Source organism: Lonchura striata, chromosome 6 (assembly GCF_046129695.1).
Source record: "Lonchura striata isolate bLonStr1 chromosome 6, bLonStr1.mat, whole genome shotgun sequence".
Taxonomy (NCBI): Eukaryota; Metazoa; Chordata; class Aves; order Passeriformes; family Estrildidae; genus Lonchura; species Lonchura striata.
The window spans coordinates 61,061,691-61,085,800 of NC_134608.1; the positions used below are offsets into that span (position 1 = coordinate 61,061,691).

Sequence of the window (24,110 nt, forward strand, 5' to 3'; positions counted from 1 at the left end):
TTTTTTGAGGGAAATGTCAGTTTATTTGGTTTTTTCTTTATAACTGTCTTCACTCCTCGCACTTTAAGTTTCACCTTTTCTTTCTTTCTGAATCAATGAATTGTATCATTTATGTAGTCAGGCTTTTGGGTATCCCCAGACTTGCCACAGTACAGCTCTTCTCAATAATCACAACTGGGGGAAAATGAGGAATGAATTTATAGACATTTATAGGCATCAAACCCTATGAGTTCCATATGTCTGAGATATTTAGGAGGTCTTGGCTGGAGGCTGGAGACCAGGCAGAGCTCTGGGTTTGCTGGGACCAGTGGGGGCATCCCTGGTAGCTTTGCTGCAGTTGTGACCTCAGGTGCTGTGGTTTAACCAGGTTTAAACATTTCAGAGTCTCATTGTTGCTGTTAGTAATGAAGGGATGGAATTATTTTAAAGTTAAGAATGATTTATTGCTCAGATAAACACCAGTCTCAGAGGCTGTGAGATTTTAGAGGAGCAAGAACAGGGCCATAGCTCAGAGTAGTCACAAGTTCTTTGTTACAAGGCAATACAGAACTTTCTAACCCAATAGACAGCTGCCACAGGGTGTATTTTGCTTTTCTAACCTAGCACCTTTATTTAATTTTGCTGCACTGCAGATACTTTTATCCAATGGGCTTTTAACTCGCAGACACACATAACTTTTAAATTCCCAACCTACTGCATCTTATTCCATTACTACGCTATAAACCCTTCACCATCTTACTCAATCCAGTTTCTCACTTACCTAAGGCATATTCTTAGTTACAACTGTAGAAACACAAGTTGATGATTTTTCTGCTTTATGTCTGTGTATTGTATTTTTACATCAGTCTAAGGTCACAGATTAAACTCTTCAGTGTCTGTGGAAGTTTGTGTTTTTCTGATTCCCATGCCAGAGGAAGGGCTGAGTGTGACATTGGTCATGTCTGCAAACACATATCTATTTGGGTGTGCAGTAACACACATTCAGCTGTGCAGCTTAATGAAAAGTAGCTCATTAAGCTGTGGGTTAATCAGACCTGTAAAATCACAGCTTTAATGTGTGCAATTCATGTGGGGCCATCTCTGCTCCAATGCCACAGTGCCTCTGTTTTTCCAGCTCTGACTGATAAAGACCATCTTTTCTCTATTACACATCACATTTACTCCTCTGAGATCAGCTTTGGGGATATGGATTTGTGGAAAGACTTGTAAAATGAGTCTCTGAACTGACATTACATATTACAATTCTCAGAACATGGTTCTGAAGAGAAAAATGCCTTTTCAAAATTCAGCTTCCTTATAAGAGAATGCTTTTCGTGAGAACATGTTCTTACACCTGGATTCAAATTTCAAGTGAAAATTAGAGGCACAAGTGTTCATATTCCTGAGTGCTAGCAATCTTACAGCTGTAAAAATTGCAGCTCTGGCTGACAGTATTGCCTTATTCCTTAATGCCATAAAGAAACACTTTTGTCCCTTTCCTAAAAGAAGAGAAATACAATTTTGCAAAAAGTAAGTAAGAATAGCTCTTCACACATATATATTTCAACATTAGTATCAATAACTATAAAATGCCCATCAGTGTAACCTTCTCATCCTAAATTTCTTTTCAAAGCCTGTTGTTTAACAGTGTGTAAATATCCAGTTTTATGCAATTTTATTCTGTAGATCTACATAGATAGATATATACAATAAGTACAGAATGTGTTAATTTGTAAACAGAACTTACCTTTTGGTGTGTCTTAACAGCATGAATATTAGAAGATTGTTTAGGTAAGGCCCTTACCACTGCAGTATACCACTAGGTGATTTCTTGAATTGCATCTAAAACGTAAATATAATCTGTACTTTGAGTATGCTAACCAATATAATTTTTTTCATCACTAAGCAATGTGTTTTTGTAAGTCCATTTGTTTTTATTCTGAAATTGGAAGAATCCCGTTATGAAGCATTCCCACAGTCAAATGTTTACAAGGGCATGAGGAATATAAAACAAAGACAATTTTTAGGATTTTGTTAAGACTCATGTTTATCACAGTGTGGACAAAAATGCAAAGAGAAGCATTTTCTTATCTCTTCCTGTTACATTAGAAAAGTTCATGCCCCACTCTTAGCATTTTCCAACACAGCTGTAGAGTAGTTTAAAGCCTATTTTTTAAATAAGTGATGCTCAATTTGTCTTTGATGATCCGCATGATTCAGGTGAGATGGGAGCACGGTCGGGCCCTTATTTGCATAAAAATTAATCACAGAAAAATGTAAATTGATAAAATTTTGCCTGGCTTTTCCCCCCTATTCGGGAACCCATGGATGGCTCCCAGAAGCAATCATCTCAGTATGGTGCCACGTTGGATGCTACACAAACGATCACATTTGTGTTGAATACTCACTCATTTAAATGTCAGCACTGATGGGGCGGTACACCACCAGAAAAAATGAAAAACAAATACACAGCAGCTGAAGACCATCAAATCTGTGGGCACTCTTTAGAGATATATGATCTAATGTGAAAAAATTGTAGATTAATTATCCTTTTTCAGAATGGTAATTGTTTTAGTATCACAGCAGAAAAAAAAATTGGCAATTTATTTGGAATCAAACAAAAACCAGTAATGTAAAATACGTCATTACACCATTGTGTGTATTAGAAGGCTGCAATTAATTCCTGAGGCTCCTTTGGTCTCTGAGACTGCATAAAATGACACAAAGAACATTGCTATTAATTTTCAAACACGCTTTAAACCTGCAAATAATTTACCCAAATAAATAAAGTAAGTAACACTTCAGAATACAAATTTTCTAGGTTTTTTATTTTTCTAAACAGCGTATTTGCATGACATTGCTGTCACATAATAGTATCTCATAGTCCATAATTAATTTCTCATCTTTTTAAAGGAAAGGGAATAATTTTCCTAATTTCATTTATGTGTACTATATGGAATATATTGTAATATATTTCATATATTGTAATATTCTGGAATATAGATATTGCAGACAAATTGTCAAATACCCCAAGAGTGGACAGCACAGAATCCACCCCCTCTTGTAATTTTACATTCAAAAACTAAACTTGCTTTGGCTTCTTCATGGTGTAAAGTTCAAGTAAGGGAGTAAATAAATGGTTCACAGTGATTACCCCAGATTTGTATTTCTAACTGAGCTAAATCCAGCATAGAGAAAAGAAATGGTAGTTTACACTCCTTTCCTGGTCTGTTTTTATTTATTTTTTATTTTATTTTAGCCTCTGCCTTTAAGAAGCAATCTCTAGAAAATTATAGTAACACGAGGACTTGTGTAATTTATAATCATCTGTAATAGGTCAGGCAGAGTGCATTAGATCCGTGCATTAGATCTTCAGGGGCTGGAATTCTGTGTTTCAGCAATGCAGTCTGAGCCTGAGCTGAGAGGATAACTTTTAAAAGCCATTTATTAGGCCTGAGTTGGAGAGCTTTGAATATTAGTATATTAATAGTATAAGTTAATTTTTTTCTCTTTACATTTTTTTTTCTAATTTAGAGGAATCTGGCAGTATTTGCTTACATGATTTATCAGGGACACAGCCCAACTGTAATTCACATGCCTTTATACCTTTTTTTTACTGTGCCAGTATATTAAAAATTATATATATTATATATTTGTGTTATATACATAATATATATTATATTTTATATATTATATTTATATCTACATTTCAACTAATATCTATATATTTGTAAATAATACAAATTAAAAGAACCACCTTATTGTCATTTCACAGAACTACATCTGAAATTTTACAACAGTTTTAAATGCAGAGCAATGGTTCTACTTACAGCTAGAATAATATATTTCATAATTTTTTTTCTTTTGTCTTGAAGTCCAACTGGTTCACTTAGGATCATCTGCAAGCAAACCAGGTTAAACTCTGCAGCATGGTACTCCCCTGGCAAGAAGTCAAAGGAAAATCTCAGATGACTTTTCCTAAAGATTTTCTTTGCATGTAAAAGGTAAAAGATTTCTTTTCTTTCCTTCTCCCCTGCACATGGAGTCCCTATTGGTGATATGGAGAAATATTTATGAACAGCATAAAACCAGGTATGTGGAAAATACTATGGCTTGCAAGTGGAAGGGAAGTATTATTTTCCATCAGATTCCATGAAAAGGCTGGTTTTTATAAATGTTAGACATAAATAGTTAATTTCAACAAATTGGTTTTCTTTAACTTATTTTTCTTAAGATAAAGTCTATCTTTTCAAGCCTAATACAAAAAGAGACAGTTTTGCTGACTTCCAGGCTCCTCACTGAAGAGTCTTTGAAAACCTGATTATTCTTCTCTTAAAGAATTCAGAGTGCAATTTTAAATACCAAGGTTTGAAAACTTTAGTCTGCATTAAAATACAACAAATCTAAAGACAAAATAAAAATGTGTATGGCCATGTGCAAAGTGAGTAACTGCAGAAAAGCTTTAGTCCTTGGCAATAACAAGTCCTAATCTGTTAAATCTTTCATACATGTTTATTGCAGACATGCTGATTGGGCTGCTTTGAGTTTCCCAAAGTAATTATAATATATTATATTTAATAATTGTATTCTATTTAATAATTTTACATGTATAATATTAATTATATTAAAATTATAATTATATTTAATTATACAAATATGCAGTATCATATTAACTGCATCTTCCACTTCATTGCAGCACTAGAAAGAATATAGTTGGTTTTTTTCATAGAAGATGAAAGGATCCCTTTTTATGACTTAAGATTGAATCCTTTATTTCATATTTGACTCTCCACACAAGAAGAAATTCATGGTACTGTCCCTGTGTAGGTGGAGCCTTCTTAGAAAATATAGAAAACAAGCAGGGCTTTATTAGTAGTTATTTCATAACTGGCTTTAAGAGGTCATCATACTAAAAAGTCACATCTATGTCTTACTCAGAGTGGTTAAGCTCAAATTACCAAGGGAAAAACAATGCTCTGAAATTCATTCTACTGTCAGCAAAATCAAGTCCAAAGCACATGGCTACCATGATACTCTTCAAATCTTATAATGAAACTTTTAATGTTCTTTTATCCCCCACTTCCCTCTGGTTGTTGTCAATATACATACCCAGTAGAGCTTGTGGCAGTTTATTAGTTCTAGGAAGAAAAGTTGCATGTAATTACTTATTGGGAAAATAATTAAAGCAAGGTACTGTGAGTGCATCAAGAATAGCCAGAATTCAGAAACAAGCTAAAAACAAAAAGACAAACACAAACTACCTGCTCTAACAGAGATTCTGATAATGCAATATCACTGAGAATTATAAATACACTGCAGCTGCTTCACTGTAAGGAGCCACTCAGAATAAAGGGATAGCTGAACATGGGTATTTATTCATTTGTTTCTCCCAAACTACTCAGTCTACTACATTTTTGGTAATAATTAGTCTAATTACATGAAAAATGAGTGAGCCTTTGAAAAAATAGGACCAAGAAAAAAAAAAAAAAAGCTAGCTATTATTTTGTGGTTGTTCTTGTTCATTTGTCAGAAATTGAAGATTGAAATAAACAGGTAGTGAAAGGCTCCTGAAGGATATTTTGGACTTTTTTCCTGTATGCATCTCAAACTATAAACACAAATTCTCCCTGCCCTGAGCAGGACCTCCAGAAGTCTTCTTTGGTCCCTTTCACATAATCAGGTATGCTTAGGTATTTGTTCTTCAAGTTAAATGTCAATAGTAATAATATGTCTTAAAAGACAACAAGAACCAAAAAAAAAACCAAAAACAAAAAAAAAACCACCACCAACAACAAACCATTAAGACTGGCAGGAGCCTCCTCATTTCCAAAATAGCCAGAAAAACTCATAATCCTGATTAAACCATGAATACTGAGATGGATTCAGCTAGAGACCATCTAAATTACAGAAGTTCCTTACTTCCACCTGTAAAGTATGTTAATTTTGGTGAATGATTATCAGGGAGTTCCAAGTGTATAGACTTTGTGACCCTCAAGCAGCCTGCCCAGCTCTTTTCTCCCTTTCAACAGACAAAAAAAGCTGTGGGACAGCTGCACCCCACAGCATCTTGTTCTCTGAGAGATGTCCTGCTTGCTTTGGAAACAATCCTGTGTTTTTTTCAGTATGATGTGCTCTCTGTCACATCAATCAGCAAATTTTAGTGCATTTTACATCTTAGAGAGAACTGGACACCTCAAAAGGTTCTCAGGTGAAGCCAATTAATCTTTGTGTTGTTGAACAAAGTCAGAACAGCTTCCACCAGCACAGTGGAAGCACAGTATTAATATTTCTCTTCTTTTTCCCTTTGAAAGGTGCAATAGTGCAAAGAAATCCATATTTATTTGGATTAATACAGGCCAGGCTGTATTAATTCCAGCCAGTTTAGGATCAGCATCAGCAGCCTGCTACTGTGATTTGCCAAGAGCCTAGCAGGGCTCAGCTAACTGGAGCAGATGTTTGCAAGAAGGTCCTTTTGGATGCATTGTTCCAACGTGGCTGCAGAGGCTGCAGTCAGCCACAGCTAGGTTCATCCAAATTCAGGATCTGAAGTTTGATTGCCACTGGGAAATTAGCTCACACTCCAGTTCAGTGTGTTTAAATGATTTTTAAGTCAAAACAATGTCACTGCCAGGAGGTCCCATCTTTCACACAACTGGGAGATTGTGCACCAGCACAAGAACTCCAGCTGCTTTTGTCTTAAACAGCAGCCTAAATAAAAGGACTCGCTATACACCTGACTTCCAACTTTTTAATACTTCACACGTGTCAGATTTGCAGTGCAATGTAGTTCTTTTCTGCTAATTACACATTGTGTTACACTGATGCCATGTCCCTCCTTAAATCATGAGCCACTTCTGGAAATTTAACCCAAAATATCCTCATAATACTCTCTTGGCAGTTGTTTAGTTACAGGCAATTCTCTTTCCCTGTTGACTTTGCTCTTTTAGTATCCCATTTCTACCCAAACCTAGTTCATGGGAAATCAAAAACAGGGGATGTCCATCACTGTTCCTGGCTGGCATGTGACAGCGTTGTCCAGCTGCTAACTGGGAGGCTTCTCCGTGGTAAAGATAATTAAATACACCTGGTAAGATCAATATATTGACTTTGTGTGGGGAAAGTAAACTAGCACATATAGATTTTTGGTTTTGCTTGTTTGTTTTGTTTATTTCCAGAAATTTCAAAAGAACTCTTAATTACAAAGTAGTGGTAGGGATTTTTCTTATGGGTCAAATAAAAACATGATCAGTGTTACTGTTGCTAAATAAATTTCACATATACTAAACCTGGAAATTAAATTCCGGTACTTTGTTTATAGTTTGCCTGGAATTTTGTTATTTGCATATACATAGTGTGTGTGAAAGAGATTCAGGGATACCTGCCAGCTTCTCAAAGCATGAGTAATTTTATTTCACTTTTTTTGACTACTAAAAAAAAAAAAAAAAAAACCAAAAAAACCCAACAAAACACCCAAAACTGAACACACCAAAAGAAACGTTTTTCTCTGGCAGTGGTTGGTTTAGCAGAGAGGAAAGCATCTGTCAGGAAGCTTTGTGTGAGTCACTATCTCCATCTAGTGCTGCCAGCAAGGAATTGGGCTGCTAAACCCTCCGTGGTAGGGACACTGCAAGCAAGCACAAGAGATTCTGCAATGATATAAAATTATTCTTTGTAAAAACAGTTACTGTTTCAGTCATTAATTCATTATAGATTAAAATATGTCAACGTTTTATTTGTAACAGACAAAGTTTATAAATTGGCTTTAAAAGTTCACCAGGCGTTGACATTTGCAACTCTCAGGGTTTTCTGCAAAGACCTTTTGGTTTACAATCATTAATATGTTCATTATTGTTAATGAATATGTTCATCAATAATAAATAGCACAGAAATCTTGGCAGGAACTTCACTGAACCATGGAGTGCCCTCATGGCTGCAGAATCTCTGGGTCAAGGATTAATTTCCAATTGACCAATCTGGAAATCAGTGAGTGGCTGATACATTACAGGCAGTGCTCTGAGACTGGAGAAAGGGGGGCAATGCATAACTTAATTCAAGGAATTAAAACTGACAGGCTTATACTGCAACAGCTTGCTAACAGTGAAATATATAGTGTCTCTTTTTTTACATCTTTTGCTCCAATACCAACTTTAAAAATAATTGCAAATTCAATGCTGTTTACATTACCTCCTCAAACCTGGAAGAAAATTACTGTGAAATAGTATTCAGCCCTATGAATAAAGCATGTGCAAAGCATAACTTCCCAGCTCAGGAAATAGTATTTTGCAATAATTCCAGAACTAACAGAAATACAAAGACAAGCACTGACTTTGATCTGCAATATGTTTTATGCTTTTAAACACTTGATATGAATTCTAACTAAAATTTTCAGTCTTGTTTCAATATACTGAGCTAGCACAAGGAATTAACTTGTCCTTTTTTACGGAATTAGAGATGGATAAAAGTGTGACTGATGGAGTTTTTGTGGATTTCTGTGAGAAACAGGCTGTGATTTCATTGAGACACACCCCATCAAGCTCTATTGGTAAGAAATATTTTGTATCTATTTTTTGTAAGAAACAAGTTGAACCTCTTTTATGATGTTATAGTGCTTTAAAGGATTCCAAACCAGACTGAGCTTTCCATGATCTTTTTGGTAGGTATATTGCAATTCTTAATTTTTTTTAATTGTGAAAGTTATAACAACCATCATAATTTAAACTTTTTATCTTACCCACTTTTATTTCTTTGGATAATTTTAAACTCATGTTGCTTTCTGGTTATGAGTTGTAACTAATTTATCTAATCTTATTCAAACAAGATAGTCACATCTCACCAGTTTTGTAGGACACCTTATAAATTCAGATATTAAAAACTTAAATCAAGATTAGGATTATCAATATTTGCTATGAATTATAATAGGTTTAATAAGTCAGGATAAGAATAGTGCTTAATTATTTTTTTTCTCATTTAGTTCAGACTTGAGAATTGTTTGGATCTAATTTTATTGGTTATGATATAAAAGTGAAGCGTTGTATTAAGTACTCTCCTACATCTTCTACACAAAGAAAATACAGAAAAACAATTAGATATCAAGTTGAGCATAAGCTAAAAATTGTTGCAATAGCTTCAGATGGTTCAAATAACTTGCAAGGTTCATTTAAATATCTGAGTTTCACTGTGCTGTCATGTGAACCTCTGGATTTCTGTAAGACTGTCAAAAAATGATACATGGATATGATAAATGATATATGGATTAGTCTCATTTTGTCTGAGCAGAGGAGGCAGCTGTTAAGTCCTGCTGCAGCCCCATCTCCTGAAATGGAATGGCTGGGGCAGAGAGCCTTACGTTCCCCTTTCAAGGGATGGAAAGAAAAATGTCACTTTTACTCCACAGTATGTTTGAGTAATAATCACAGGACTGTCTTCTAACCATCGTTGTGGCTGTTGCTTCCTCCAGGGAACAGCTCCAACATCCCAGCTTGAGCACTCTCCAGTGACCCAAACTTTTAAAGCCTCTCTGTGTTTTGGGATGTTGGAACCTGAGGTATAGCCATTAAAATCCTCTGACAGAAAGCAGGTAAAACATTTGTCTTAGGTTGCAAGATGTGGCTGGGGTGTGTGTTCTATTGCCATCTGTCAGAGGTGGGGCAGTTCTCTGCTGATCATGGGGCAGTTTTCTTTATCTGTCCCACAGCCAATCCCCCACCAGGAGATCTCTGTTGTTCATGGACCATTAATTATTAATTATCTTCTGTTCATGGCCACTGAGTGTCCCTGCATGGCTGATAAAATTCCATCATCCCATGGAGAGATGCTGTGCCCAGGGGAGGAGCCAAGCATTCCTACCTGGATATAATCTGACCTGGGAACAGCACAGCAGCCTTTGCCCCCTGCATTCCCAGAGGAGCAGCTTTCTTCCCCCTGCATTCCCAGAGGAGCAGCTTTCTTCCCCCTGCATTCCCAGAGGAGCAGCTTCCTTCCCCCTGCATTCCCAGAGGAGCAGCTTTCTTCCCCACTGCATTCCCAGAGGAGCAGATTTCTTCCCCCTGCATTCCCAGAGGAGCAGATTTCTTCCCCCTGCATTCCCAGAGGAGCCCAGGCCCATCTCCCCCAGCCCTGGAGCTCCAGAGGAAAACTCCCCCCTTGTGCAGGATCCTGCTCCAGCAGAAGCACAGCTGGCACTACAGGAGGGCTGAGCCACCCTGGGATGGGACTGAGACACTTCCCTGACCCATAAGAGTGCCAGGTCAGATTCTGATTCTGTCAGGGTTGCTTTGTCTTACTGCATTTTCATTTCATTTTTAATTTTCCTAGTAAAGAGTTGTTATTCCTACTCCCATATCTTTGCCTGAGAGGCCCTTAATTTCAAAATTATAGCAATTCAGAGGGAGGGTTTTACATTTCCCATTTCAGGGGAGGCTCCAGTTTTGCATTTCTGTCACCTGAGAAAGTTACTGCTTCTCTACCCAAACTACTGTATCCCAATAAACACCTCCTTCCTCTGCACTTTGCCACCAGGGCTCTCAAGTGTTCCTAAACCAAAGTTGTAGCCCCTAGCTGCTCTGGTGTGTGAGGGACACAGGAATTAGTTATACACAGTTATATCCACCAGTTTGTCGTAGCAGAGACTGACAGCAGCACAGTCAAGAACAGATTCTGAGAAAACATCAGGGAGTGTTTCAAAAACTTCCTAAATCACACCTCCACGAGTGGACTCCTCTCTAGAGAGACAGAAGAAATTATTTAATGCTGCAGTTGGTGACATGGGTCCTCATCCTGGCCTTCTGCACCCAAATTAAGGTGGTCAGCAGGATGCTGCATGCAGGGCCATGGACGGGATGCTGCTGGTTTTTCAAAGATGTTTCTGTATCTAATTTTCATTGATTTCAAAGGATTATTCTTTAAAAGTCAGGTGCTAAACCAATGAACTGAAGCACTAAAGCCACACAATAAAGATCAGTATCATAACTTCACGTGGGTCAGATTCTTGTCCCTCAGAGTAGAGCCTGTAGTAGGATTATGTGCACTCTGTATATTGTATATTATTGTATAAGAACCACCAGATATCTCAAGCAGGGTTGAACATATCCAGTGTACACAAAAAAAATCCCAAAGGTCTGTATTTCAGTTGCAGACAGAGTATTTTACTGCTGCTGCAAATCTTTATTTTTACATAGTTTATGTTTATTTGGCTCTAATGTTAGCAACATTTAAACTGCTGAAGAGAACTGAACTACAGTCACATGCAAATTTATTTAATTCTTAAGTATTTCTAATATTCTTTTTTTTTTGCCATTTAAGTGATTTTTTCTGAGGGTTAGCTTTTGTGTTTATTTCAGTTTCATTTGACTTCTATTTCTTGCTAAAGTAGCAAATCTCTTGATTTGAATTTTGCAAATATATTGATCACATTCAATTAAAAATGAATAGGATATCTAAATCAATATGTTCCCCATTATTTATTTCTGCTTCCACAACAGATTTCTTTTACTTCTCTAGAAGTTGACCTGGTTGTGTTACTCTGACCTACAGCCAAGTGTGGCGTTAGAAAACAAAGCAAAATGAAATCTCATATTTGCTAAAGCAAAACTAAAGAAATAAAATATATCCACTGAAGTCCACTCCTTTTTTATACCTGAGTTGCACAGGAGCTGTAGCTGCTCCCCAGCAATGTGCAGGATGCTCTGTCTGGTCTGCACTGCTGCAGCGCTCTTTTTTGGTGTTCTGAGAACATCCCCTGTAAATGCCACAGCAATTCTAAGGGATGGTCTTTAGTTTTTCTTTGTTGATGCTCACCTGCAGAAAGTATTTTGATTGGTGTTTCCTTAAGATTCCCTAGTTCAGTTTGGGTTTTTATAACATCAGATGTTGAATTAACCTGATAATTCGACTATCACTCTGTTTATTTCTCTAGATCTTTGTAATACTTTCTTTAAAAAATTTCTCTGGTGTTAAGAGATAAAATATATTGTGATTTGAAGACCTTATAATTTCTGAGGATTTAACTGAAATTCTTATATATCTTGATTATATTTCTGAGAAGAAAAGTGAGACTCTTCAAACCTGTAGAATTTCAGACAAACTTCTGGAAGACAAGGAACCCTTATTAATAAGAAACATATATCTCAAAGTAAAACATGCCTCAACTTCATATCTGATTCCAGGATTTCAGGGTGGTCCAGGCTGAGTCACAGAGGTACATTTGGCATACAATTAACTTGAACCTGGGATCTGTATAGCAAAGAGCCTGCAGTGAAATGTTGATCTGCTGGGTCTGTGTGGAAGTGGACAGTACAGCTGACATGATCAGATAACACTGCTGGAACAATCCAGTAAGTCATTTAAGTAATAGATCAAATACAAATTTAGGCAGAATCTAGTAAGTCATTTAAATAATAGGTCCAATACAAATTAAGGCACAGACACTAAATTTGGTGGGCTTTCACAAAGGGATGAGTTCTACATTTTTGCATCTGAGAAAGTGGGGGGTTCTGTAGTTGAAGTACATGGTGATATTTATAAGTTGTAATTGGTGGTGCTCCTCACTGACAACAGATACTAATTGATCATTTTATTTACTGTACATTGTAATATTTACTATTTAATGCTTACTTTAACTTTTGATATGCAATGCAGTAACATTTATTTTAATATGTCGAGTGCTTGCCCATCTGAGTGGGCTGTAAAATCAAGCAGCTGTTTAAAATGAAGCTCAAAGATCAAAGCCCCAACGTTAGACCTGGACCAAAAGCTGACACCTGCTCCTGGAAGTTCAAGTGCACGTGATCCCCTGTGGTATCAGGGTGTTGATACAATTCAGCTTGTGTTCTCCATCTGTGGAAACTCCTCCTGGACATCTCCTTCAGCACACAATGCAGGTTTCAAGCTTCAGCATTCAATCTTCAACATCCAAACCCATAATTTTGCAACTTTACCACTTTTGTAGTGGTAACTTTACAACTTTTCTGGTGAAAGAATGGAAGAAATTTCACTGTATCTACTTAATAAATGTCTTCTATTCTCCTTTTATAGGACTTACCTATATTTTCACATGACTGTGAAGGGACAAGCATGAAGGGACAATGCAACCTGGCCAGCAGACACATTCCAAAGCAGAAAATTCCTTGTGGAACAAGGTAAAATGCATGCTGTCCCTACTTCCAAGGGGAGAATGTAGTAGGTACATCACAAGAAGCAGCACTGATGGTAGTTTCTCTAATTTCTGCTGGATCTAACAATGCAGAGCAGGCTTAATTTTTCTGTGCAGGCATATTGTGTGAAGGTTTGAAAAGGAATAAATGAAAGTGTTCGTTGGTTATGAAAAATCACAGGGAATAAAATGAAACTTTAACATTTGCTTTGTTGACCTTTAATGCTGAAACACCAAGCTTCAGAGGCTGCTATTTCCATGACAGCATGGTACCGAGAGTTTAGATTTTTAGAGAAGCTTTTTCCCATTGCTTATTTCATTAATGTTCACCTGCAAATCACATGAAGTCAAAAAAATATGTACTTCCTTGGCATGGGCTCAGCTTGGCCCACAGATATCCTTTCATATCTGTCCTGCTTATTTGCATGTAACAGCTTTGTGTGTTGGCTTTCTTTAATATACCAAATAATTTTAAATTACAGCAACAATGGTTTTACTGCCTCTGAAGAATGTAACTCCATTTTTAATCATGTGAACACACTTGTTGCAACTGATAACAGGCAATTGCAACTTGGAGTGTTTTAGGGTGACATAACTGGACTTTAAATTATAAAACTTTACAGCTGTATTAAGCCTAAACTTGATAGATTGACCTTGCTCAACAAAATAATTAATCAAAAATTGAAGCAAAATTGTCTGCTTCAGTAAGTGACTGTTATCTTCAAGCTGTGTAGTTTTAGTAGCCTTCACTTGCAATACATCCATTGAAACAGAGATGTAAAAATTGTATGAGGGGAAGAAATGGGGACAGCATTAATTTATGTGTGCTCAACAGTCATTGAAGAGGAAGGACAATGGCAGTCACACCAGAAACTTTTTCAAGCACCCAGGTGCATTTCTAATCGTACTTTCCACCAGGGATGTTCTACAGTCACCTCTGATCATAAAATTAGAAGGCAGAGAATTCTGCACAACAGTAAAATCCTACTCCTAAGAAGACTTAGTTATGCTTGATTTCTGCAAGCCAAGGGAAGCATCCCAGTGGCAGTGATGTTTGAAAGAGGCTTGCTGTGTCTGCAGAATGAAGGTCACACAAGCCGTAGCAGGTCCTGTGGAACACTTTTGAAACTTCAGATGGTCTCACATGTCCATTGCTTTCAAGGCTGAGAAGCTGAAAATACCTTCCCTTGTGCTCTTGCACAGAGGATGCTCTTGCTCTCTACAGACATTTACAATGTACTGGTCTGAGGTTAACTTTAAATACACAGTTCTCTGCAAGATGCTGATGAGCCAAAACAAAAGCTGAGTGGGTTTGTTGAAGCAAGTCTATCAAATTGCAGTAACATTTTGCTCTTTCACTGGAAGGACTTGCACTAGCCACTTGAAGTGCTGCTCATCCTTAATAGCCTGCTCACTAGAGAAGTCCCCATCAACAAGTCTTGTTGCTTTATGCCTCTAAAAATGCAAAGCTGATGTGATGGAGCAAGAGACAAAAGCAAAGCTATCAGCTATTACTGGAAGAGATATCACAAGTGTGGTAAAAAGAAAGTAAGGACACAGTAATTCATTTTAGTAGTGGTATGAAATTAATTTCTTTGATCCCAGTTAACTCTGAGTACATCTTAAGCTAGAAAAAAAAATCAGTTTTCCATAATTTAATCAGTAGCTTGCTCTAAAAACCACAGTGCAGGTCACCATTTTTCACTATGCAATGAATTTATTTCTTAATCTAAAGAGGCATTGAAAATTACCCTTTGAGCATATCTTACCATGTCAGTGGTTTGCATTCACATGCTCTCTTCCTTCAAATCCCTTCGGCTCATTTCATAAGGAACCTCTGGGCTTCTGAGCTAGAGCTGAAATCTTCCTTAACATAGAAAGTGCAAGACATACAGATGTGGGAGGATTTTTTTTTTTTTTAATATTTCTTACACCAATATTGTTCACATCATCCACAAGTGTGAGGCAATGAATATGGAAAATAAATGTTTCCAGTCCAAGTTTAAGGTGCCTTGGAAAAGCCACTTTTCCAGCTGGCTTGGTGTGCCTGAGCTGACCCCCTGAGGATGAATCTGCAGTGGAATTGAGAGAGTTCTGGCCTTATATTAACTAGATTTTACCTGTGACACCCACTGTGGGTGTGCTTGTAAAAGGCTGGGCAGGGACTGAAATCCCATCTGGAGCAAATTAATGATGAGCACAAGGACAGTTCTACCAAATGTTTTTGCAGCAAAGCCTTTAAAATGCACACCATCTCTAAAACAGTTATTTAAATATCTTTTACTAAACACTGAAAGCTTACTTGATCAACTCTACATGTGATATTTTTAGTCAAGGGGATAACCGTCCACATTCTCCATTGTGATTTTATGTCAAAAGGATAATGTATATGCCATGAAAAACTTGTATGTAATGAATAAGTTAAATATATTGTTTCTCCTATTATTAGCAGAAATGTTACCTTTTGACCTTCCTTTTGAGATTTTTTGGAACATTTGATGCTTCTGATAATAGTTTAATATTACTTTCTTCACATTGATTAAATACACTTCATACATCACTGAACAATGAGTAACATTCAAATAAGGCTGTCCATTGAACTGCCTGCAAAAATGATAAAGTAAAAAATTAATCTCCAAAGTAAAGTCAAGCCTGAAATTGAAATCTTTGATGCATACATTTCATAATTAGTTCATTCTGCTATATCTAAAATGCAAATACAGTGCTCTTAAAATAATACAGGTCTTCCTGCATGGAGCATTAATGAATTGTTCTAGCTGCTGCACCTCTGACTTCGAAGGAGTCTGGAGTCATTTTTTTGTCGTTTTCTTTGTTAAGTTGCTGAATTTTCCTTTTTTATCAAGTTACTTAGAATAGCCCTCCTTGCCTCTTGTGTTACTTCAACTCTTATTTCAGGCACGGGATTCACCTACACGTCAAGGAAAATAAGTTCCCAGAATATGAGCAGGATCAAAGCTTAGGGATACAGCTGAGTTCATTCCCCCACTGCTCTGCCATCACCAGCTTCTGACCATCTTTTCATGGTCCAGCTGCTGTAGAGAAATCTCTGAACTACAGCAGTGACATTTTCCTGTCGTGGGAGGTTTGCTGGCTTGAGGATTTTTAGCCTTTGTGCGTGGTTTTCATTTGGTTTTGTATTTGCATATTTTAGGTTGTGTCTTTTTCCTCCATGACCTGCTTGGGGACCTCAGCAACATTAAGCCAGCAAAGCAAGGCTTTGGGAATGGCCAGGAATGTTGTTGCCACACCGTGTCTGACCTGAAATTCTCTGTAAGGGAAATGCTCTGTTTTCTTCCTGCAGCAACCATGGTGAATGATAGTGGGAAAAATAGATCATAATTCTTGTCTTTCAAGTTTTCTAGGCTTAATTGCAATTGGAACATAAGTCCCTGTCCCTGAATCTGACTTAACTGAGTGTCTGTATCATCCTCTGTATGTTCTAATTTTTTTGAAATTACTGACTGGTTACTGGACTAAAACCTTGCAAGATGTTGAGAACTGAAAGGTTAAGTCATGAACAGTATCTGTATTAAATTAATAAGTCAGTAGTAATATTCTTAGTGTGTCACTTCTAAGACAATACATAATCACATTCAAAGGTGAAAAAACTTTAAATACATGATGCAACATCACTGATGAGTGGAAGAAAATTAAATCTTACACTTTGGCCCAAAGAACATGGCCTTCTTCACTGTAGAAAAATAAATCTTCAGATGTAAATGTTAAAATTCAGTTTATGAATAAAGAAAATCTTCATTTCATAACAATCTAATCGAAAAAAATAATTACAAAAAAGAATTTTTAATGCTTATGAAACATCAGCACTCACGTATATTCTGAGAAAACCTATTTATAATCTGATAAAAGCAGAAAGCCAAAACACTGACTTCTACTCACCTATGGTACAAATCATAGGAACAAATTGGGAATAGAGCAGAAGCCTGTAGGCACTGTAAATCTTGTTTGGAGTTAGAGAATTTTTGTCCTGTGTGGAATTTTTTGCTTTGGTTATTTTTTGGGGGGTTCAACACAACATTAAATTGTAATCCTAAGTATCTGTGTGAAGAAAAATTAATATAAAAATTGATGAGTTACTGTTATTATTTCTGTTAGAGTGTGCTGGTGTGCTGTGGTTTTTGTGGAGTTTTTTGGTAGGGGTAGAGATTTTCTATCTACATTTATTTTGGAATGGTACTGATTTGTAAAGTTGTTTATTTTTTTTATTTTGGGTAATGATTTGCTGGTTTTGTGTTTTTCATAGACTTTGGGTAATATTGTTTGATATGTTTTAATTTTCTAGATTTGAAATATGAGGGGTTTTTGTGAATTTTGTTGTTATTATTTATGTGGAATTATTTTGTTGAGCAGTTACATGGAGAGTTGTGAGGGGTTTTTTTTGAGACTTTGATTTGTTTTTAGATTTTTTAAAAATTTTGTTTTCCAATAAATTTGCATTGTTGTTATGTGTTGAGGAGATTTTATCTTTTAAGTTTTTATTATTTGAGGTAAAGTTGGTTGTGGACTAGGTAAGGTATTAACCATGTGTTTGTATTTTGTGGGTTTAGATTCTTATATTGTTGTACGTATCAGGAGTTCAGAGGGAACATATGTTGGAATAAGACTGGAACAGGACTATCACTTTTCCCATGCTTTTCTCTATTACAAATTCTAAACAGTTTCCACAACACACACCTCAGGCCATAGCATCAAGATAAGAGCCAAGGACTTTTAAGCAGCACTGACAGCACTAAATGCACTGTTATTTTTCTCAACAGCCACCCCAAAACTGAACCTCTAAAAATTTAAGAAACCACAATAAATATACTGAATGACATAATTCTCATTAATTTTTAACTAACCCCACCATTGCAAAATAAGAGCATTATGCTTGTTTCAACATTTTACCATGTAAGTTCATTGAAATTAAGCTTGCTTCTGTGAAACAGAATTTGATGCCTGGTGAAGGCTGGCCTAGAGCAGAGGCTGGACAGAGCTAAAGAATAAAGCAGGGATTGATTCAAAGGATCTCCTCCATGGATCCACCTTGGGCAGCACCAGAGCCCAGCCAGGGCTGCACCCAAATGACCCAAAATGGTCCCAAAATGCACGAGCGCTCCCGGGGCTCTCCCTGGGATCAGTTCTGCTCCATTGGCACCTTGGAGTTCATTGTCCCATTCCAGCTTCAGCCCAGGCAGCCCCATCCTGCTTGTTTTTCTCTCTCCAGCCCACAGTGTTTGTGCTCCTGGGCTGAGATTTGGATCATTTGTCCTTGGTGCCCAGCTGGAGCAGGAATTGTTTTGTGTCCCTGCTCTGTGCAGAGCTCAGCATCCCCACATGGGAAGCTCAGAAGTGCACACTAAAGCAGCACAGAATGGGAAAAATAGAAAAGCATCAAAGTAGCCCACCTTTTCTGGAAACAACTGAGTTGTTGTAACAGCAGAGGTACACAGAGGGCAATGAAAATCGAGGAGTGCCTGGAGGAAGCAGCTGCACTTCCTGCATAGAGCAAGAGATGGCAATATTTTCTTATGTTTTGGGAGAATTAGATGCAGTATCAAACTCTAAACCAATTGCAAATCTTATATTGACACTTCTTGGAACACAGCATAAAAGTTGGTTCTCAGAAACTTGGTGTGTGTATCACTTATGGATAAGTGTTAGTTTTAGGGGCAGACTAACCGTGTAAAAATGCCTTTTTTACATATTCAGTACTTGAATATAAAAACATCCCTGAGCCTTCCCCTGCTAAGGTCACTCACTGGTTTAATTACTGTGTGGCCTTTCAGCCCAGAAGATGATCTGATGTGAAAGTGTAGCAGGGCCAAGATGCTCCCTGAGGAGCATTGCTAATAGAAGAGATTTTACCTGCTTAGGAGAGATGCAGTACACAGGTCTGCGAGAGGTGAGGAGGCTAATTTAGCTACTTGCTGAAAAAGACTCCATAAATTCCCTGTGCAGAACTGCACATGTACTTGGCCTTTGCATGTGAGCACGATGGAGAAAATGAAAAGGCTGCTAAGCCCTGGGAGTGTCCAGAAAACACACGGCAAGCCAGGAGACCATGACTCCCTCCAGCACCCCCTGGGAGATGCCCAAGGGAGTTGCCATAATTTCTGCTGCCTTGTCCATAAAGCACACCAGCTGGGAGATCAATCTCACAGCCAGTGTTCCTCTGGTACTTCAGATTAACAAAAAGTGAGTTTCTCCTGTCTCTGACATGGAGGGCAGTAAATCATGCACGGGCCTGTAGCTGCTCCACTGCCAGCTTCCAGCACACCAGAAAGGATCCTGGGCTCTGGTTCCTAGATAAGAATATTCTTGTATTAACATACTGCTACTGGAAGAAAAAAAATATTTATAAATTTATATAATTTACAAATATATATATAAATGAATCCTTAGATGAAGGACATGGAATATATTCACTGCAGAATACATTTTGCACAAAATACAGTTTTATCTCTTCTATTTTATTTTCTCAAGCAATTCACATGCCAAGTCAAAACATGAAGTGAATTCTTGCTTTTTAATACCCAAATACTCCTGGCAAGAAAACACTGGTGAAATTGATAATAGGATGGATTCCCAAAAGACAAGAATAAGGAATCATTTGAGATTATGAACTGGTAAAAGTCACAAGAGAATAATGGCCTTATACTTTCTTTGGAATATTTTCCCATGCAGTTTTTCTTCCTTTGTTTTTCTGTCTTTCTTTTTAAATACCAGCTTCCAATTCTATCTCATTGTCGAAAATATTGCATCATACTTACTCTTCTAATATAGTTTCAGTAAAAAGTATAAACGCTGAAGACTAATGTTTGTATAAAGCTATCAATATTTCAAGTTCACAGAATGCTTTATCAGCATAAAATTAAGCTGTTCTTTCAGATCTCAAAGGTCTTTGCAAGAGTTTAAAAATACAACCCAGTGGTTAGGGTTCAGCACAACCCCTGCCTTCCCAGGCTCTGTTTTTGGGAGTGGGGGTTCTGCCCTAGCTGTTTGGACTGAAGTTATGTCTTAGGTTGCAAATGCAAGATGTGGCTGGGGTGTGTGTTCTATTTCCATCTGTCAGAGCTGGGGCAGTTCTCTGCTGTTCATTGGGCAGTTTTCTTTATTTGTCCCACAGCCAATCCTCCCTCCAGGAGTTCTTTTCTGTTCATGAGCCATTTATTATTAATTATCTTCTGTTTATGACAGAAAACAATGAGTGAGTGTCCCTGCATGGCTGATAAAATTCCATCATCCCATGGAGAGATGCTGTGCCCAGGGGAGGAGCCAAGCATTCCTACCTGGATCCAATCTGACCTGGGAACAGCACAACAGCCTTTGCCCCCTGCATTCCCAGAGGAGCAGCTTCCTTCCCCCTGCATTCCCAGAGGAGCAGCTTCCTTCCCCCTGCATTCCCAGAGGAGCCCAGGCCCATCTCCCCCAGTCCTGGAGCTCCAGAGGAAAACTCCCCCCTTGTGCAGGATCCTGCTCCAGCAGAAGCACAGCTGGCACTGCAGGAGGGCTGAGCCACCCTGGGATGGGACTGAGACACCTCCCTGCCCTGGGCTGCTCTGAATCTGGCAGTGGTTTGTTTTCTTTTTTTGTACTATTGCATTTGTATTTTTAATTTTCCTAGTAAAGAACTGTTATTTCTACTCCCATATCTTTGCCTGAGAGCCCCTTAATTTCAAAATTATAGTAATTCAGAGGGAGGGGGACTGCATCTTCCATTTCAAGGGACACTCCTGCCTTCCTCAGCAGACACCTGGTTTACAAACCAAGACAAGTGTTCAGGCTACAGCAGCCACACCAACTGTGCAAGGACAAGGACAATTTGGAGGGTTGCACTGGCTCGTGTTAAAGCCCCAGAGTTATGAACACACACTCTTCACTATTTCTTAGAAAATTAATGCAACATTACAGATGGTTGTCTGGCTGGCCTTTATTGTGTTTGGGAAAGAATAGGGTTTAATGCTTTAATAGGTCTCCAATATTCCCCTGTCATTTCCTTACTTTATTAGGCACTATTTCCTGCAAGGAGTCTCACAAATGAATTTGAGGAAAGCTAATGTGCTGCTCTAATGACAGATTGCTTTCAGGGCTGATCTCAAGGAACTTTCTTCCCCTCTCACTAATGAATCACAGTCATTCAATAGTGGCCTGTTGGATAGATATGGGAAGTGCTCTCTGCTTTAAAGCTTTCCCAACATGAGGAATGATCTCAGGGCCACAATATCATCAAACAAAAATAGGATATTGTTACAGAGGCTCTGATTAGTATTATTATAATGAAGCCAGGCATGATGTCCTTCAAAAAACAGAGAGAAAACATCAGCATGTATGCACTGTTTGCCTTTAATCAGAAACACACTGACAATGCTCGAAATGCCAATAGTTTTATAGATTGCTGTGCAGTTTAATACTTTTTTCTCTGCCTCTTTTTTTTCCCCTTAAGAGATAAAATCCACAGCAGCAGCATGACAGAAGAGGTATTAAATCAGTCAGTGAAGCCATGAAGAGAGAAACTCTGTCTTTCAGCAGTAACAACAGAAATTCAAAGTAGGTTTCATTAACAGAGAAAAGTGTCTGACTCCAACAGCAGCATTCTCTCTGCATCTCCTGTAAATCAAAATTAATCCATAAGATTGAGGATTTATAAGCCCTGGACCATATTTTCAAGTTCTTCCACACATTTCTGAAAAACCGACCCTTCATTATATCCCAGATTGTTTACCGATTTTGCAAAAACTAGAATTCAAAGAAAACTCATCAGAGTTCACTTATTTAATACTCACTGATTAATCTTCTAACCCCCTTTTGATTCTTATTCTGAAAAAAAAAACCTACCTACTCTTATATTTTTCTTCTGTAGGATTCAACATCATTTTTTTCTTTATATCAGATATTTTGTTTTCCAGATACAGCAGTCTATAGCTGTTATTAAAAATACTTTATTTTGAGCTGGCCACAACAGCATTTGTTGTATGAACTGTATCACTACAGAATTGCTGCTGCAATTTTTTATCTTTAACCAGGCAAGCTTCCACTGTGTTACAGGGTCATGGAATCATTTATGTTGGAAAAGATCAACAAGTCCAGCCCTTACACTCACAATTATTCTGGTGGCCTCTTTTTGAGAAAATAACTATGGCCAGATTGCTCTTACAGGTAATGGAGGCAAAAATAAATGTTAACAGAAATACTGGAATGTATGAATAACATTGATAAAAATGTGAAAATGTTTTCTTGATCAGTTCAGGCAGAAGCAGCTTTAATTGGTGTAAGGATATAAAAACTAACTTGGTAGAAAAAGTAGTTTTCCTGATGTTAATTGGGGAAAAAATGCCATCTTCTCCAGCTGCTGTTGACACAGGCTGGACATCCTCTGCTGGCAGGACATGGGGAGAGATTGCTTTTGCATCAGTTGATTTTGTGCTTTTGGGGTATTTTGCACTTAGTAGTGTCTTCATCTCAGCTCATGAGGTTTTCCTCACTTTTGTCCATGCTATTCTCTCCCCACCCCACTGGGTGGGTCTGAGCTGCTGGCTGGGGTCAGCCTACTCCAACACATTTCAGATCTGCTACAGCAGAGGAGTAGGAGCCACTCCAACTAAAAATCCCTTTAGACTCACTAGATATTTCTTCTGAATTGGACCTAGTGATTGTTATTTTATTTTATTCTATTTTACTCTTTTAGTCCTAAAGCAGCGGGCTGCATTTGCAAAGTCCTAAATTCCATGTGATTACCTGTCCATGTATCATATCACAAGCTGCCAGGCAAAATGAAGGTGGTGTTCAAATGACTTTTTTTCACCCTGGGGGTCTGAAGTTATTTTGAAATGTGAACTATGTAATTCTATATACCAGTATTTTCTTTAATTTCTGTCATTGTATGGCAATAAAGAATGCTTTCTATGGTGGAGACAGACTCTTCTAGTGCAGTATAAAATATTGTCCCTTTAAAAATAACAACTGGGAATAGCAAGGAAAAATAGCAAGGGGCTGTGTTTTGGTTTTTTTACTGTAGTGATATGATATGGTACGGGGCAGGGATCACATGTAACTAAATGATATAGGGAACAGAGTTAATGACAAATATTTCCTTTCTCTCCTTGTCTGAACAGATAGCCACTAAGTGGTAATTCTGAAAATCCAAGACACTGAAAACCTGTGACCTTCTGGGGAAGACTCAAACAAGAAACTTTTTAGGACTGACTGTCTTTTCAAGTTTGCTCATTCCATCAAAAAAGGTATCTCCTTCCAGTTCTTTAACACACTGACTATTTTTCTCTTGTGAACAGAATTTTTTACAGTAGGAAAGAGCAGGGATGGTTATTCATTTGAGGGTGAACTGGGAAAATTCAGAGGTATTCCAGAACTGGGATTGAGAAATTTCCTTGTCCATTGAAAGAGAAAATAACCACTCCTAACGTTGTAAAATTCTGAGGCAGAGCAAAAACAGCAAATACCCATTTTATACCTAGAAAATAGACTTTTACCTTCTTTAATTTACTCTCCAAAGGACAGAGGAAAGAGAGTGAGTTTGCCTGGGGAGCATACCCTGTGGCTGAGGACACTCAAAGAGAATTCCACATTACCATTCATTTTTGTCCCTGAGACTGCAGTGAGGATCAAAACCTGGTGACAGAGGATTCAGAAATGCAGAACCCAGAATGAGTTTTTGCCTAAAAAATCCAGCTGAACAAGTAGAATCTTTAGCTGAGTTAGTGTTGCTTTTGTGCTACACAAATTTGCTGTTGACCTCTTTGGTGTCACAGGCAGTGAAAGGACAACAGCCGCACTCAGGACACAAGCGAGAAGGGAAAACTAAAATTGTGATGCTGGTGAAGAAGTGCTTGCAGTGGACATTGCAGGTAAAAAAGAAAATCTCAAATAAAATATTTAGTTAAAAGAACAAAAAAGAAAAAAATGTTTCAGTTAACTCTATGTGTGTGAAGTTGCATATAGATTG

General features: G+C 37.6%; 1 long non-coding RNA gene across 2 annotated transcripts; it reads left to right on the forward strand.

Annotated features, from left to right (window-relative positions):
• Window positions 1-13,015: 13,015 nt before the first annotated feature.
• LOC110473831 (uncharacterized) lies at window positions 13,016-23,323 on the forward strand. 2 transcript variants are annotated; one of them, XR_002465974.1, is made up of 4 exons: window positions 13,080-13,115; window positions 21,594-21,697; window positions 22,196-22,306; window positions 23,263-23,323. It is a non-coding gene; the product is annotated as an uncharacterized LOC110473831 (long non-coding RNA). The 2 variants fall into 2 exon arrangements; XR_002465975.1 differs by lacking the exon at window positions 21,594-21,697 and having other exon boundaries at window positions 13,016-13,115.
• Window positions 23,324-24,110: the final 787 nt, after the last annotated feature.